Raw genomic sequence first — 19,108 nt, 5'->3', positions numbered from 1 at the left:
CTACAGGTACACCAATAAATTAGTTCAGCAGGCTCACTGGTGCTGTGCCCCCATGGCCTGGAGCAGACCAATTCCATGCTGTTAAATGTTCTTCCTCTCTTAAAGCAGGCTGGCCGCATCCAGACTGACTCCTGGGGATGTGCTTACTCCAAGGCCCACGGCTGCATCACCGTACCCTGGCAATGGCAGGGCCAGAGGCTCAGCAGGGCATGGTGGCACTCAGGTGATGGAGAGGAGACAGGGGTCAGGATGAGGCGAATCACAATCCTTCCGGTTGGCATGATGCTCTGGAGTTTATCAACATAGGTCAGGCATGACTGTACTGTGGCTTGGGGGAGTGGTGAGGAGGGAAATCTGATTTATGGAAGGGGAGAACCAATCCCTGTGTCTGTAACATAACTACAGATCCTGCTGTACTATAAAAACAGAAACCGCTGTCATGACCTTGAAGGAGGACTTCTCAAATGCTTCCCAAAGGAGCTCCTTGTCTCTAACATAACTTGTCTTCCCTTTGGATAGGAACCAGGAGGGTAAGGATATCTTACCCTTCACAGGGTGGATAAGGTGGGGGTACCTCCTGGTTTTTTAGCCTCTCCAGCGTCTGTTCCTGGTGAGACCCAACTCAGACAATAGTAGAAGATCCTGTCTCCTGAGAAGGATATGAGGTCCTGGTTTACATCTCTGAGGGACCTATGAGAGCTCCTCTCTCCAAGAGCCTATGGATTCTTGGAGAGCCTAAGGTCTCTTTTTCCTCCTTCCACCTGCTACCTCTCCTGCCCTTCTGCCCTCCCAGTTCAGCGTTTGAGTCCAGTATATCCATTTCTCTTCCCCCAGCAGTCACAGGGTGTTTGCTAAGATGGAGCTGCTTCTGTTGCTCTTGACTAGAGTGGAAGGTAGCAGCTGGAGTGCAGATATTTCAATTTTGTTTATTACAAACTTTGGGTGAACCCACCAGGAGGTTTCCTCCTGAAATATCCCAATGGCATCTCGAATGCAAAATCTTTCATCAAACTCCAGACTATTTTGAAGTGCCTCATGGCCAACGTCAAGCTTTCAGTTATTTCAAATCTCACAACACCTCAAATTTGAGTTCTTCTACCCCTGATTTATTCATAGAACTGGCTTATTTAGCACTCAAGGCTTGTTTGAATCTGCCAAATGTGGAAGAGAGAAATTATTTCCAACATGTAGGAAACTCTGCCTTGGGCAGTCATATCTTGAACTCTGAACACACGGAACCGGTTTCCTTGAAACATCATTTGGTCTGCAATTGCACTGTGATCCATAAAATGAGCTGGAGCTCCTCACAGTCTCTGCTTTCAGATATCACTGAATTTTCTCTGCACGTATCTGAGCAGAATCCTGGGCGGGGCGGGGGGGTGGGGGGTGGTGCGCGGGGAAGTGCTTGACTTATTTCACCCTGGCTTTCTCCAAAGGATCTCCTCTGGATGAAGATAAAGCGTGGCAGGTTTTATTCCAGAAGAGATGACTTTGTCAGTGTCATGTCATGTGCTAGAAAAGTAGGTTAAAATAGAAATTACGACCTTCCTTCCCTCTCTCTGCTACATGAATTGCAGAAGAGACTCCCCAGGATGGTTATAAACACAGCCAGCCTGTAAAAGCTGTAAAACACTTTGGGATCCCGCTTTAAATAAATCAAGCAGATTGACCATTTGAGAAATTTTCCTGTGAAATTTTAAGTAAATATATCCTCAAGCTGAGACTTGCTTCATAGAACAAAGGCCAGGAGTGAATATTTACAGCCCAAGCCCAAAGCGTAAAACATCCCCAATCAGACTTCATGACAGAGGTGCTTGAAGCAACTTGAAGTGGAGCGTCACGAATGACCCGTTCCATAATCATGTCACTTAAAACCCAAATCATTCAGGGGCTTTTATTGTTAGCAATGTCTTTGCAACTGAGACAACATAACACCACATTTTCCTCCTCACACTACCCCTGAGAGAGTAATTTTATGCAACATTAAGAGAGCGCCTCTTAGGGGGGAGAAAAAATATATCTCTGTGACATAAAATAGATGGTGCTTCCTAACAGGCAGGGACAAAAGGAAAATCAGGTCCTCTCTCCCAAAGATGGAGTGACCTTTCTGGTTTGCCTGCAAAAATAGCACCTTGCAGGCTCACCACCCCAGGAATTTCCTCCACCTCTGTCCCTCACTGGCCAGGGGACCTGGGGTGTGCACCGGGCTGTGCATGGCTTGGGCTTTCCATGTCTCTGCTGTTCTAATAGCAGACCTTCCAGCTCCCTCTGCTCTCTTTAAAAGGCCATTTGTCTGGATTTTTATTCCTCGCTTGCTGCTAATTTCACGCTGTTTACAGTGGGCAGATGGAGTAATGAGTTTATTTGCACATCCTGTTTGTAGCTATGCTCCACATCTGTTTCTGCTCTTGCTTACCTCAGTGACACTTACATAAAGTTACTCCTAATGTGCAGGAATAAGAGAAAAATCTGGCTCTTCCCATTGCCTTAACAGACCCTCCGTTCTTCATACACAGGCATCTCAAAGCACATTTGAGGAGGTCTGATTCTCCTCCAAGGAGACCATTTCCTTCATGAAGGAAATGCAGCTGTGCCTGGGGGAGAGGAGTGTGAAGGTGATCCCATGTGGTCTGGAAGCAGTGATCAACATACCTGGAGGCCACCAGCATGGGGCCTTGCCTCTCTGCCTTTCTGATCCAACCAACACTTGGGCTTCAGGTGTCTTAGGAGGAACCACACTATTCCTCATGGTGCTGTTCAGGCTGGGCCTTTGGGACACATCCTCGTCCCCTCCAATTTTTGTATGTATTAGGTGTGCATCCTTTTACACCCCTGATTCACACACAGTCCTAGGGGGTGAGGAACGCTGTTATTATTTCCATGACAAGCTGTTGACTCCAGAATGTTTGGTGTTTGTTTTTACAGTATTTGTTGCTAAGAGAATAACCACTCAAAATCTCCAACAAAGCAACAGGAGTGGATCGTTACCCGTTTGGGTTAGTTGGACATCTTTTACATAATTCTTCCTAAATCAAGCCTGCCAAATCTTGCATAGTGAGCTCAAGTAGGATGCAGAGGGCTCCTGCTTCTCACTCCCCTTGTGCTCAGACTGGATCTCCTGTGCTCATACACCCTCCATGCCATGGGATCCCTTCTGCTCTGCCACCTCGTGTTCCTGCTGCACTTCAGAGGTCTTCTGCTGACCAGACATATCCTGTGCAACATGTCATGGTGTGTGAGAGGCTGTCCCTCTACAAGCCTTGTTTTGCCTGCAAAAGTGGGTGGATGGCTCTCTTCATGGCAGAGTCAGTCATCCAGCCAGCACACTGGCCATGTAAATGCCTGGAGAGGAGTTTGCAAGGTGTCCGTGCATCCTGTGTTAACGTGACAGACACCCACAGAACCAGGGTCTAAACCTGAGATGGGCACCAGACCATCCCTCAGTATTCAGCTGGGAGAAATGGCCATCATTGGGCAATCCTAATAGGCTGAGTGAAATTAAACCTTCAAGAGAGATGTTGGTTCTTGTTAATAGGCAGCTGTCTGATATCAGGAACTTTCAACTTACCCAGAGCTGTCTGTTACACATAGTTGTCCTGGAGTGAAAAATGACAGGAAAGGGACTCTGTAAGAAATATTCCTAGTATTTCCCACATATTCATAAACCAGTAGTGATGCATGAATGGGGCCAGGTGGCTAACGCAGGTGGTCACTGCTAAACCTTTTCTAGACTATGTTTTCACATTGTGATTTTACAGCCAAGTGCTCAGGGTCACCTAAGGAACAAGCCCTTGTACACAGCTCAAACCTCATTTCCCATTTACTGTTGAAGTAGCTACAGAGTGTGCAGAGCTGCCCCAGTAAATACCTCTTGCCATACCAATGGGCATTCAACCAAACCTGCTTGAGAACAGCCCTCCCAGGAGATCCCACACACCTTGTCCAGAACTTATAGGTGCCATCTGGATTTTGTAGTGCCCACAAATCCCCTTCAGGATGCTCTTCTCTAAGCAAGGGAAAGTTTCCTTCCCTTCCATCTGTCTTGCCCTGAGCTTAGCGCACGCTCAGTGTTCCAACACCACGATCACTCTGAGGGCTGGCCCACTGTTTTGCTGGATTAGATCAGAGCAGCTCATGCAAGGAGAATTACACCATTTATTGCTGTCACCCCTCTGTGGGCTTAGATGGTTTTACAAACATAACATACACATCATGAAATCCCACAGTGCAAACTGGTCTTCTTTTGCTAGTGATTCCTCCCAGTCATCACTGGGGTGGTAGAAGCTGCTGAGAGCATGGTATGTAATGTCTGAGGGTGTCAAATCAATACTGGGGAGTTAAGGCCAACAATATGCTGCCTGTCTGAGGCAGGCATTAAATATATGCTTCCTGACTCTTTGTTCCTACAGCTCTGGCATTCTTCCTCTTACTTTCGGATTATAAGCAGTCTTTTGTCTGTATTTGCTTGGTGTCTTCAAGCAAGACTTTACAGGCACTGAGGAAATAAAAACAAATACAGTAACATTCACTAAGTGTTTCCTTCTTCTCTAACAGCTGATCTACGTAGAAGATAATTTACTTGTCGTGCAGAATCAAACCCAGAATAAACCGTATTCCTCTGATCCGTCTTCCTGCTTATCATACACTAATATATGACACCTATGTACCTTCAAAGAAGCCTGAAAACTTGAGATGTCCTGTAGGTTAAGACTCTTTCTGTGACAGGAATTTTACTAAGCAAGCCATTCCACTTGTCCTTTGGCATGATGGAGCTGCCCAAGTCAGATGACACATTAAGGTTTTTCTAGGGCTATTCTCTGTCCTGTGAGAACTTACCATGTAAAGTGAGAGTGAAATGTGATGGCCACAAGTATTAAATGAAAACCAAAGAGATCTTAGTGAGCTGGGTTTTAGACATCTGCTGAGGTGAACTCAATAATCCCCAATTTGCCTTTGACAGCCCTTCTCATCTGCAGCTCTCTTAACCATTTGCCAAGGATGCAAGTGTCAGTGTGACTTTGATGAAGGCTGAAAAGATGAAGCAATTTATTTGTCCCCCACCAAATCAATGACTAGAACCTGGCTAGAGAAAAAAACAACAAACCAAAACACAAAAACCCCAAAAATGGGCTGAGGCATTAGTTATTGGATTGTGTCTGCAGACTTTCAAGTTGGAAGAAAATCGAGAGCCCTGTGGGTGTTTGTCGTCTCGTGAAGTTACATCATGCCTCTATTACCCTTAAGGAGAAAAGCCTTCATGAAAACTCTCATGATAAATTGGGGTGAAGTCTCCCTAGATATCATTACTCTCCTACACTAACACATCCTTTTTGACAAGGTTTCAGCCTTTGTTTTCTAAAGATGCTTCTGGAATGCCCTGTCCTGCTGGACTCACTTAGTCAGAATAACCGCCAAATCAGCTATAAACGATATTCTTATGAAAAGAAGATGCATATCAGACCATCATAATCAGTGCATGACCCGGTTGCAAATAGTTGTGTACCTACTCCAAATAAGATTAATTCATTTGACCAGAAAGAAAGCTTAAAACTTTTGAGCACCCCTCAAACCTCAAACTGGGTACATGCTATTCTGTAATGTGTGCTCTGAAACCCGTATTGTACGAGATACACATTTTGGCAGTGAACATGATCCATGTCACATTCGTTGCTTGCCAGAACTTGGGGACACCATGATTCTGATATACTGGGAGGCTTCAGTCCCTGATTTCTGGTGTATCAGAAGTGCTTCCCCCATCCTGAAGCTAACCAGTTATACCACCAATGGTGGTTAGTGGGACCTGTGATCACTAAGATCTTAACATGGGTGCCTAAAAATAAGCATCCCATCCTGTGGGATAACTGAGGGTCTCTGGAAATCAGCTCCTTGTCTGGGAAGGTAAGAGCACATCTAACAGAGAGCTGTAAGGACAGCTGTATTAAAGACGGTGAGCTTTCAAGGGCTAGAGAAGAGCTCTAAGTACTTAAAGCAGACACATACAAGAACACAAGTTCCACCTAAGTTTGACTTTAAAATGTCCTGGTGACATTGTAGAGACATAAAAATTCTCTGCAGAGGCACAATGAAGCAAATTTAGTCCCAGGACAGCTCCTTTTTAGGTCTTACTCTGGCTGGATCTGTTCAATCATATCACCTTGTCATCTTCCCCCTTTCTGACCTCTCATCTTCCTTGTCCAGAGATCTCCTGTGCTGTACAGGGCTCAGGCATACCCCTATCCATCCAAAAGATGACGGTGAACAAGAACTTGGATTGCCTCACTTTCTGTGGCTTCAAGTCTGGTATTTGACCTTTGTATGTTGTGGAAAGTACATCCCAAGGAAGGTAACTCAGGAAGAATATCAAGGACACTTGATATTCAGATTGGTCTTTACACTTCCTGTTAGGCTGATCCCAAGAAGACACTGTCTGTCCCTAAGAGAGGAATCGATTATGCATCTTCTTGGACTGACATGGCACAGTGAGGCAGTGTAACTGGCCATGGCTGCAAGGTGGGAAGCATAGAGCTTGCCTGCATCCCTTGGAAAATCTCATGCTGATCTCTCCAGAAAGCAAGTAAGAGAGAATATGTGTGTGTGTGTGTGTGTGTGTGCATGTCCACGTACAAGTGTGTGTGTATGTGTGTGGAGGGAGGGGTGCGGAAAATGCAGTGAGTATTGTTCATGCCTAGCATTTATTCAGTCAAAAATAAAGCTGATGGGAACATATATGGACTTTACAGCCAAGGCACTAAGTGTATTGCTTTCAATGTGTATTTATTGCTGGCATTCTAAAGCAACTCTTACTGGCATATCAAAATACTTCGAATGAAAGCTGCCATTGAAAGAGGAGTCATTACCACTTCAATTGGTGCTGCATTCGGATGAACTGAGAGCAATCTAAAAAGCATAGCAATTGCTGGTAATGCTCCACAGACGGGTGACTTCCATCTGCCCTGTCCAGTGCTGTGACATTTTCTCTTCCTCTTTGATGTCCTTGAGAAGAGTGTGCAACACATCGGAGTTCTCCACTGCAATGGTGAAAACAACAGTCCTGATGAGGTCTTTTTCTAAGCAAGATCTGTCTATAGCAGCCCCAAAGATAGAAGTCCATCCCCCACTGGAGGGGGAAGGATGTTTCTAAGCATGTTGCCACCCTGATATGTGGCAAAGAGGGGCAATTTTAGATGGAAAACTGGAGAGTTCAAAAAAATCATAGAGTCAAAGAATGGTTTGGGTTGGAAAGGCCCTCCAAAGGCCATCTAGTTCAATACCCCTGCCATAGGCAGGGACATCTCAACTAGATCAGGTTTCTCAGAGCCCCATCCGGCTTGGCCTTGAATGTTTCCAGGGATAGGGCATCTCCCACCTCTCTGGGAAACCAGTTACAATGGCAATGTTGATGACTTGCTTTGTGCCACCATCAAGAAGCTGATGACTTTGGTCGTCAGCTGGGTTTAACTCACAGAAAGGAAATTAAAATCCCTGTCCCAGATACGTCTAAGGTAAGGAACAAGCGCAGCATTCTGCAAGCAGATGCAGGAATTGTGGGGCAAGGGTCTCACAATCCTATGTAGGGACACACAAAGACAAATGGAGGTCTATATATGGAGGAATAGGGAGAACTAAAGAATAATTTAATCAAAGCAGTATTCATGACATCAGCAGCATGCTAGACATTTACAACAGTCTCCCCTACTTGGATTACATGCTCAAGTTCATTATCAGTAATTGCCATAGGGAAGATTTTCCAGTCTTTAAAAGAAAGAAAGTGCTACGTGCTCCAACTGTTAGCACAGGCATTTCTCTGGTGCTTCTAATGGCTATCTTTACTCTTCTCAAGGCAGAGCAGCGATACATGAATGATCCTTAACTACAGTCACAATGAGTCCCAAAGAGCTTAGTGCTGTGGTGTTTGGGTTCCTTAACAGTGCACACCTGTAGCAAGATTTATATCTAAAATAAATGTTTCACAGGCCTATATTGAGATTAGAGATGGGAGAATATGCTGTTAACATGTTCTCTTAGTCTCTGTTTCTTAGATTAACCCCAGTGTAAACCCTTAACATCTCCTCTTTTGCAAACAGAAATTATTCGCGCATTGCAGCTTACACTCAGCTGCCACCGAAATAGCATTCAGGGGTCATCAGCCACAGAGCCAGTAGTTACTGAGCTCCTCAGCTATCATTCGAATTTGTACGTGTATTTTTATCTATCTATCCGTCTATCTGTGCCTCAAGATCAGATCAGCTTCCCAGTCCAGATCTGAATAAACAAGGCAGTCTAATTCTCAGCTTTCGGAGCAGAATTTCAGCTAGCAACTATCAGTGCCTTAAAGGCAGTCTTCTAAAGTCCAGCAGAGTGAGATACAGATCTTTTTCAGAGCCTGTAATGGTTTTATACACACATATAAATATATATATGTAAGTTTTAAAATCCTTTAACTCCACGTCGCTTCAAATCATTTGACTGAAGAATTACAGCATTCACCAACTCTTCATAATCTTGCAAAGTCCTGTCAATTAAATATGGAATGATGTAAAACATGGTTATTTCTGGAAGCCCATATCTGCCAAATTAAGGTTTACTGTTTCCTACAAGATACCTTAGTAGAAGAGTCTCTAATGATGCTGTCTCGGAGTACCCTGAAAAATCAAGCAGATCCACCACATCTGACCCATCGTCATCCTTTTTCTTCTCTAAAGTAGTAACTATTGACACATTTCATGCATAGCCATTTATCTGTTTTCTTGATCTTTGACCACTGCAATACATTTTTCGAGATCTCACCAATTCCATAGAATATCTCAGGGCTGTAGTATTTTTGGCACTACTAATTTCTGCATCTGTACGCTATACTACCAATTACAAAAAGCTCTGATCTGAATTGATACGTTATTCCCAAGCCTTCTTTCAGTGACACTGTTAATAGCTTTCTGCAATGTCTTCTTTTTTGCCATGGCCTCCAGAAGTTTATTCCCTACTGCATCAGAGATGAGAGAAAGCTCTTCCGACAGATTTGCGTGCGTTGTGCTATTCTCCACAAAGACTTCAAGAACAGCCTCTTCAAGGACTCTCAGGACTCTGCCTGCTCTCAGCTCTAGTTTTCCTAGCTTGCACGCTACTCAGACTCCATGGATACAGCTGGAAAATAAACACTCACCTGCTGTCTGGCAGGTGAATGAAGTTTTGCTTTGGAAACAATTAATGTGGGGTTCATTTTTTGTTGAGTTCTATTTTCCCTACCTGATACTTTTCTTTAATGTCTTCTGCAGCAAAGACATCCCCATTAATACATTAAAATGCTGTTTCCAGATTATTTCTGAAAACCATGCCACCAGTCTGAAAAGTGCACAAGAGTTTTGTTGTTTTGTTACACTGTCCTGAGGGATTTACAGAGGGATTTACTGGTCCGGTGGTTCATCTTGGGGTGACACAACCCATTGTGGGTCATCCTGGTGGGTGGTTCATCTTGGGTCACACCAGCCCCCGGCAGCTGCGGGCTGGGGGCAGGGGGCTGGGAACTGCCCGGCAGGACAGGGCCCGGGGGGGCTGGGCGGCAGCGGCTGGGCATGAGCCCCCAGCGTGCCCAGGTGGCCCAGGAGGCCAGCGGCGTCCCGGCTGGTGTCCGAAACGGTGTGGCCGGCAGGGCCGAGGCAGCGCCCGTCCCCCTGCCCTGGGCACCGGTGGGGCCGCCCCGCGGGGCCTGGGCTCAGCGTTGGGCCCCTCACGGCCAGACAGACACTGAGGGGCTGGAGCGTGTCCAGAGCCGGGCAGGGGCTGGGGCAGGGGCTGGGGCACCAGCCTGGGGGGGCGGGGGGGTCAGCCTGGAGAGAAGGGGGCTGGGGGGGACCCGGTGGCTCTGCAACGGCCTGGCAGGAGGCTGTAGCCAGGGGGGTCGGTCTGTGCTCCCCAGGAACCAGCGACAGGACGAGAGCAAACGGCCTCACGTTGCGCCAGGGGCGGGTGAGATTGGGTGTGAGGGAACATTCTGCACCGAAAGGGCTGGCAGGCGCTGGCACAGGCTGCCCGGGGACGGGGGTGTCATCATCCCTGGGGGTGTTCAAAAACCATGTGGCTGTGGTGCTTGGGGACATGGTTCAGTGGTGGCCTTGGCCGTGCTGGGTTAATGGTTGGACTCAATGATCTGAAAGGTCTTTTCCAACCTAAATGATTCCATGTTTCTATGGTTCTATGACATAGGTTGCCAAAACTCATGTGCTTGCTTTCTTCTCTCTTTGGCTTTCAAAACTCCCTGTCCAACTTGTCAGACCTGTTTCTTTTTGAGATCTTCTGCATAACATCCCAGAAAGATGAATTGTCATCTCATTTTATTCCAGGAACCAGATTCTGAAAATCCTTCTTATCTGTCAAAGCCGCATTTCTGTAATCGTCTGGTTTTGGCCAGGGTCTGTGTGTATGTCAATTCACTTGTACTTTCTCCCAAATATCTCACATTTCTGATCTTAAATTAGATTTCTTTTACCCTGCCCCATTTCCTGACCCATTTCTGCAGCCTTTTGTTTTCTTCCCCTTTTGTGTCCTGTTCTGTGTCCATGTCCCCCCGCTCCATCCCCCCCCAGTCTTTCAAGATCTCATCTATGTCTGTTGCAATGCCCTCATTTCCTTCAAATAATTTTTGCACTTTCCTGTCAAGTGTCTTAGGAGCAAGTTTAAACCCAGAGGGAAATTTGTACAAGTAACGTCTCCCATCAAGGGCATTGAAAATGCAGGCTTCCAAAGTTTCCTCCGTCAGGGCAATTTGCAAGGGCCCAAGAGGGGCAGTCAACAGCATAAAAGAAAACACATCTCCAGCCATTGTCTTGAAAACATCTCCCTTGGCAGGCAAAGGAAAATATTTTCTCTGAATATTCCTATTGAGTTCTTTGGGATCTAATCTCAGTCCGAGGGACTTGTTCTTCTTTCCTGCTGTTCCTGGGGGCAGGCACACTGCAGTGACTTCTATTTTTAAAGATTTTTTTTCAGTGTTAGTAGATAGTCCAAACTCTTCCCTTCATTTCTGTCTCCTGAACAGAGGAGCATTTCTGGAGGCTGAAGCACTGAACGCTTAGGATCTGACAGTATGGATTTCTCTGCCTTGTTCACCAATGCCATTAAAGACATTTTAATACAGTTTTATTTTTCCTTTTTTTCCTCTTTTTTTTTCAAAACCAGATTCCTTCTTCTAACAGCCTTGCTTATAAGTCAGAATCTCTCCTGTCTCTTGACTGTGATCCACCCGCACTGCTGACGAATTTTATTTTTTGGTTTATTAAAGTTTTAGCTTAACTTAACCTGCCTCGATCCCAGCACTCCACTTCCCTGGTGTACACTTCTTTGCAGTGTATCACTTTCCTGCTCCTGATGCCATTCAGTGTTTCAGATTCTTTAAAGATGTAAACCTGAAAAAGGATTTACACAGTGGGAAAAATGAAAACAGTAAAAAAAAATTCCATCTGTCTTGGTCTCTGATTGCAGTCAGTTCCTATGGAGGAGCTGTTAGCCAAGAATCAGTTGATGGAGCGAGGCTGGGGTGCAGAGAGGGGTGTTTGTGCTGGTGATCTGTTGATGGACAGGTACATACATATAAATCAGGAACAGAAATGTAGCTGGCACACATGTCATGGGCTTCTCCTCTGAGACAATAAAGTGCAAGACCCTGAACTTCTGCTGTTGCCCAAGCCAGGACATGTGGTGGTTGACAAGATGGGCAGCAGTTCCAAGGAGATAAAACATTTTGAGGACCCTTTTGGGCAAGACCTTCAGAATGACAATCAGGCTGCTTCCTCTCATGTCCTACCACACTCTCCATAGAAGAAGAGATTTTCCTTTCAAGTACTGTTTTAAAATCCTCCCCCTCCATGCCACACAACTGCTTATACAGAAATGTGTTCTCCCAGAGGTTGCTGGTACTTGTCAGAGAGTCTGTGTGTATCAGCTGCAAGAAATGGTAGGAAAGTAACATCTTAATTTTCCCAATCCTCATCAAGAATGAGATCCCAAAGGGGTGGACAAAGACAAAGAAATGCGTTTTTTAAAGAAGAAGAAGAAGAAGAAGGAACCAGATGAATTATAGACTAGTCATGTAGATAAGACTGACCAGGAAAATAAAGGGTGACATGATACGATTTTACTTTTGCAAGCTATTTGGCACAGGTCCATACAATGTGCCCATAAGAATGGCCTCTGAGCAATCATGGTAAAGCAGATGCTCGTGAATACTGTGCTTCAAAGAGTAGCAAAGGCACATTTTCAGGCTAAGAAGGTCTTATACTGAGTCTGATACTGTTCAATATTCTCATAATGATTCAGATGATGGAATAGAGAATAGATTTATGTAAATTGTGGCTGACAGAAGATGAGGAGGGGGTCACAAGCGATGTACAGGAATTCAGAATTATCTTATCTGTTAAAGGTAGTGTCTGAAATTAGGAGAATGACACTGACCAGAAGCAAAAGTGGCACTGGGCGATGTGAGTGCAGAAGGACAGGAGGGAAAAGCAAACCTAGGATATGGGTGGCTTGCCAGCAGTATGGGAGACATGACCATGGGGTGAGAGGTGGTCACAGGCTGAACAAGAAAAAGCAACAGGATGCAAAGCAGGAAACACGAGGTCTGGGACACAAGTGGTACATATTTATCACAATCATCCTGCGAGGCTTTAGCTGGAGTTTGGGTCCACCTTTTTGACAGGACAACTTGTGCTAAGGAACATGACAAGATCCCAGAGGAATTTTATTCAAGTTGTAAGTGATTTTGCAGGTGGAGGAAAGGCTGAAAGAACAGGGTTTGTTCAGTTTAGGATGAAGACTGTGAAGAAACACAATAAGAGCACTCAGATATGTAAACAAGGTGGTTCAGAAGCGGACAGTGATAGATAGCCCTCCACTGTCCTGAGATGTAAGATGAGAAGTAATTTTGAGTAAATGTGCAGCAAGGGAGATTTAGTTAGATATTAAGAAAAATGTTATATGGGAAGTTAAAAAGTGGAACAGATTATGGAGGGCCTGTTTAATCCCCAGCGGTGGAATCATTTACAGAAGCATCTGTCAGAAATGGCTCTTGCATCCTCCCTTCTCTGCCGGAGCAGCAGGCTCTGTACATTTCCCTTTCCATTCTCTGTTCTTGCGACACTGTCCATTGAAGACTTTGTGGCTGGTGTGGACATGTAAAGCGAGAACAACCACCTCAAAATCAAAGGAATCACACTGGAGCCAGACACAAATGAAAGGTGAATAAAGTCCATGTGAAGTCTGGCTTCCCCAGAACAAGACATCTCCCTTTTCTCGCAGTTAAGCTGGTGTTAATCAGCAGTGACTTCAGTGAAGTATTCAACACATAGGTGTTTAAAGGCAAAGCTGGGAAGACAGAAGCTTGGTAAGAGCATTGTGAACAAAAAGTAGCAATATTTCCTCCCCTGAGGATGATTATGCAGGCTGGTGGTTAAGGATTCTCTTGGGAAGCAAAGGAGATGCATTTGGAAGCCGTCCCATCAAGGAAGATCTGCAACCACCACACAAAACCATGAAAGACAAGCTGTTGGAACTGAACGCAGGGTTGAGCATGTGCTGAGCACAGCAATAGGGAAATTTAGCACTTTGGGTTATCCTGGAAATATAGAGAAAGTAGGTGCCTACTGGCTCAGCACAGGGCTCTGCTGGGGATGGTGGAGAGCCCAATGTTGGGCAGGCTGACTAAGCCCTAGAGAAGAGAACATCCAGAACCCAGGAGAGACATTCTTCCATTTGTATTTAACGTTCCAGGAGTGTCTCTGCCTTGTTTAGCAAATAGATCTGGCCAGCCATCCCTAAGCAGTTCTCCCCCACTTCATGAGGCTAACACAGCTACTGAAGCTCCGCAGCGATCCATTAGCTACCACCAAATGCTGACACCCTGCCACCAAAGCAGCAGAAAGGTAGCTGGGTTTTTTAAAGCACATTTCAGCACCCACTGGAGGTCTGTGTCCTCCTCTGCCACGCATGGCAGAGAGCTGAGGGAACTGCTGTTCAAGGGCAAGCTGTTCACTCTGCACCCTCCTTTGCCCCAACACCACCTCTTCAGGCTTGAACTTAAGGCAGAGCACGTAGCACCTCCTTGTCCACTCCAGCCAACAGCAAAATGAGCACAATGCCTTCAGAGACAGTGGGCTCAGGACATGAAGTTCAGCAAGCTCTCTGAGGGAGCTCTGATGCCCACTGCATCAAGAAGTCCTAACAGCATGGCAACATCTTGGTTCAGCAGGGCACAGTATTCATTTTCAGGTTATCATTCTTGCAAGTAGAAAATAACATTTTCTTTGTTTGATCTCTTGCACTTTCTGGATCAGAAAAGTCCACGGGTGTTGAGTTTGAACTACTGCCAGACTAAAAATTGTTAGCAAAACAGGACAGTATTTTGATCATGTCTTCAGCAGTTTCAACACACTCTTATCTATCCTATACAACCTTCCAGTTCTGCTTGCAAAACGCAAGAGCATCCAAGATGGGCCAAGACAACTGTGCAAACATTCAGCCTTTATTGGTAAGAAAAGAATCTCACCCATTTTTAAAGGGTCATTTATCAATGAACCCTCTACTTAATGTACCTCTTTGAAACACTTAAATGACAGTGCATTTTGCACAGCACTGTTATGATAGAGAACCCAGCCATATGTCAAGCAAGAACTGTGACCCCTTTTTCTGTGATTAAGTTCATTTTTGTTCCATCACTTTTTTTTTTTTTTTTGGTATATGATTAACTAGTGTATAAAAAGGTTCCTTTTTATTTTTCTTTGCAAAGGCTGAAGCAGTTTTAATCATATATAATTCAACACTTGCTATGCGATTTGCATTCCCCGTTTTAAGATGAATTTGGCACTAAAGAAGCTCTCAATTATACTCCCCCGCCTCTGTTTTCTCTGGAAGTCACAAAATTAATTCAAACAAAAGCTAAACCCCCCTGAAGTTTTATGAAGATGAATGATGATTAAAATCAAAGAACAAAGATCCTTCTCGTGACTTTACAAAGCCACAGGGTTCCAATATATGTTCTCCAGTGACACTTTTCCAGGCAACCTTGGGTTCAAAGACAAAATTGTGTAACATGTCTGTACCAGCCCAGGTCATTGCATCTATCTATCATCCCTTCTTGTCATGCCAACCTTTTTTTGCTTCTGACACTCAATAGTAAATATGAAGGCTGGAGTTGCAAGTCCAAAGCATAAGTGAGGACAACTAAAGCAGAAACTGAGATTACAGGAGGAAGCCAAGTTGAAAAAACTGAAGAAGCTTCCAGCTGAAGAATAGGGGAAGAGAAAAGGCAGTGAGAAATGAGCACAGATGCAGGACAGCTGGAATTTAAGTATGCAGCTATATATATATATTTGTTTACATATATAGAAAAGTATGTCTTTAAATGTAAGGATATATATAGGTAGGTAATATATATTGTAGCATTATTGCAGAGAGTTGATCAACATAGAGCTGATTAAGAGTTAGGCAATGCAAGAGGAACCTAAATTAAGTGCTTGCAGTTACGCTCTGGAAACACTTCCATGCCTTCAGCAACCACAGGAGAGACCAGGGAGCCTCACTGAGCTGTGGTCATCCCCATAGCCAATGAGGCTGATGGGGGGAACAGACAACAAACACGGGGTGGGACGACACAGAAAGGAAAAGGCAGGCTGTGTTGGAAGAGCAAAAGGACAAAAACATGACAACTTTTACTGAAATAATCAAAACTCCCCGATAAAAGGACATTGAGGTTGTAAATGCAAGGATTCACAAGTTGGGACATGCCATGGGTAATCCAGAAGCAGCTGAAATCCACCCTTCTCATCCCAAACCAGGAAGATGGCATAGTCTATACCAATACAGTCACGTAATAACTCCAGACTGTGCATTAATACAACTTTACACACAGGAGTGTTTCTTATTATGTATGTCTACATTGCCCAGAACATCACGAGCTGACTGCAAGTTAGACCCAGAGGTGCTATTTTAATCATCAAACTCAGGTTAAAAATCTACCTTTGGAAGCAATGCAAGCCTCATATTTGTACCTCATGTAATATTTAGAGTGCTGCACAGAGCGGTAAGGAAGCAGCATCACAAGATCTAAGCAGCTTTGGCAAGTCTTTTCAAATACATCTCATAAAAGGGAGAGCGAAAGAGATACTTCATCCAGCAAACTGTTAGTAATAAAAAGCATAAAACCAGTGCGGAGGCCACAGAACAGGGAAACACAGTGGAAAAAATATGAGAGAGAGAGAGAGAGAGAAAGAGAGAAGAAAAACTAACCATGTCTTGAGGTTGTTCCAAAACCAAGATGACAGTTTGGTTTCCCCTAGAAAGACTGGGCAGGAGGTAGGCAGAAATGGGCAGATAATGAACGAGGGCAGTGTGTTAAAAAAATAAAACAGAAAATACAGAATAAAAAGCAAATATTGAATTATTTGTCATAGAAGGGCTGTACAGTGGAAGAAAGATGGGAATTGTCCTGCGTTCATTTAGTTGATCCCATCTGAGCTAGGTACCTACGTTTCTATATCACAAGAGGAGACCATTGCCTACCTGTGGGTACTTAGTGCTATTTGAGGTGCTCTAGTGTATCCAAGATGTGAGCAGGACTGCAGATGTGTCACAGTCCCATGGGATGTCTGCACAGTTCTGGAGCAAGTAAGCCGAGCACTAGGCAGGGCAACCAACTCAGCTGTTGGTAGACACTTACATGACATTAGAGGGATACAACCCTTGGAGCTTAATCCTGGTCACATAGGAACAAGATGTTTGCTGAAGGTGCACAGAAACAGAGAGAGATGATAGTGAAAATGTACATTGCAGGTGTCAAATGCGGCCGCAGCAGGGATCATTAACTTCATTGTCAGGGGAAGTAGCAAGCTGATTAAAGAGAAGACCTCTGGCTTGTGTCAGCGATTAAATAAAGCATCTGGAGCCAGCCAGCTAGAGTCAGAGCTTGCTTAAGGTGGGATGGGCTTTCAGAGTGCAACACGGCAGCAAAGTGCCCACAGTGTCATCTGCTATAAACACTGGATCCCCTGGAAAGCAACACTCCTGAAACACCAAGAAAGGAAAGAGCATCCTGAAGTCACAATGTCTTCACCTGAGTTAGACCTGCATTTGTGGCAATTACGTGTTCCTTCCATGCTACAGATCCCAGGGGATGGAAGGAAATTAAATAATAATAAGTTATTAAGCCAGGTTTGAACCTTTGTGTTGAACTTTCTCCTTATGCCCTCCCTATTCCTGTCCTGGAAATCTGTTTTCAGTCTCAGCTCAAATAACCAAATAAGAATTTTGCTGTAAGAAATGATCTTGTAATCCAAGACAACTTGATCCATACAAATTTCTAGTAACTTGCTCAAAAGCTTCTCTTACCCTTCTAAAGTAAGGGTTCACCCAGGAACAGGAGCAGAATCCAAAAATGTAATTACTGGCTGCAGTACACATGCAATTGTTTCTAGCACACTTTCAATGATTATTCATAGGTTTCATATTGGGGACAAGGCAGGGGAAGGTCACTAGGTTGCAGACAAGCCTGAAATTCAGAATTACTTGCTGAGGAGAGCCAGGGGAAGTTGATTATGATGGATAATACAAGAGAAGTGCATAAGGGAAATTGATTATAAAGGTTTACCAGTAGCATGTGGACTATTAAAAACTCTATTGCACATCAGTGAATTTCAGACACTTAAATTGACAGGACCTTTAAAGGAAAATCACATTTTCTGTCATATAATCAACGCAGGTAACAGTGTGGTTGGTCTTCTTCCCTGGTCTCTGTTGACTTCAGTTCCCCAGTTTAGAGAAGTTTAATGTTTAATCGGATATTGTGTCATGAAGTTTTAATAGACCACAGGCAGCTGAAAAAGCCAGAAGCAATAAAGTTCAGCTTTTTTCCTAACTGACTGTATAAAGCCCAGCTAATCATAGCTCTCCTTGAATGGCATTTGTTATTTCAATAACTCTTTTTTTTCTCCCACATGGCACACTGAGACCGCTCTCAGCCTTGTGCTGCCCTGTGGAAGACTACTTGAAATTGTGACAGCAACTGGCTGTGAGGACCCCCTTCCTCCACCACATGATGAAAAGCAATTCAGAGTTGTCTGGGACCTGGCCAGGGACAATACTACCAGTCAAGTCCAGTTCCTCTGCTGCTTTTCACCTTATAGAGTCATACTTCTGTTCGCAAGTGCTCTTGCAGCCAGGAGCCAGCATTCCTGGCTGCGTGCGGGGATAAACAATAAGGCAACAGGCTGCAGTGGCTGCTTTTCATCTTCAAAGTGTTTTTTCAGCTGTGGATGAACTCAAGAGTCCCAGTGCCTAGGGAAGTATTCAGCTCCTACAGTATTTCCCCATGGCACCTTGCTCAACAGCAGAAAGGTCCCGATGCAAGAAGGAGGTCAGGAACCACCAAACAAGGTAGCGACTGCAGTGCCCTTGGGAAACAAAAGATTGCTACACCCATTTAGAACCACAGAAACCATGAGTGAGAGATGAAAGCTAGGAGGGAACGGGCATAAGCCTTGCTCCAGACCAGACCCACCTGTGAAAAGCTACAACTTCAAAGGAGAATCCTGCTGGAAATGCAGAAGATGGGCACTTTTAGGACATCAGTGTGAGTGCAAGCTCCCTTGCTTGTGTGGTCTCATATTGAGTTGATAGCAGCTGTTATGGAGTAAACGAGTCAAGGGGAGGCAGCAAATTAGAGTAGGCATTGGGATTGTAGGAATGAAAGGTCCGTGTTGGGTGAACAGAGGCTGGATGTGGTTGCTGATCAGAACAGTGCTCATATGCATAGTCTAGAAGTGGGTCAGTGTGAGGTTATTCAGAGAAAAAACCACCCGTGGGTAGAAGAGGGGAAAGGTCTGAAGCACTTGGCTGCTCTCCTATCAGGACCAGGACGCAGGAGCATCACCGTTCTGCTGTGGTCAGCAAGTAGTTGATTAAATCACTCAGTGCTGCCTATGTGAGCGAAGCAGGGGCCTTTCAGAAAGCAAAAGGACTGTATGATTCATAAGTTCAGAGGCCAGGAGGTCAAAGCTGACCTCCTCCCTTACACAGGCCAAAGGATTGCATCCACTTACACTGGTTATGGCCCCTATAATTTGTC

At 44.7% G+C, this 19,108-nt stretch overlaps 1 protein-coding gene across 1 annotated transcript in view; it reads right to left on the bottom strand.

Moving 5' to 3' along the window:
* GFRA4 (GDNF family receptor alpha 4) overlaps nt 1–19,108 on the bottom strand; it is a 76,270-nt gene that overhangs the window by 19,234 nt on the left and 37,928 nt on the right. The window lies entirely within an intron of this gene.

The sequence above is a fragment of the Falco punctatus genome, assembly GCF_963210335.1.
Source record: "Falco punctatus genome assembly, chromosome: 1".
Classification (NCBI taxonomy): domain Eukaryota; kingdom Metazoa; phylum Chordata; class Aves; order Falconiformes; family Falconidae; genus Falco; species Falco punctatus.
This window is presented reverse-complemented; position numbering and strand designations above follow the sequence as displayed.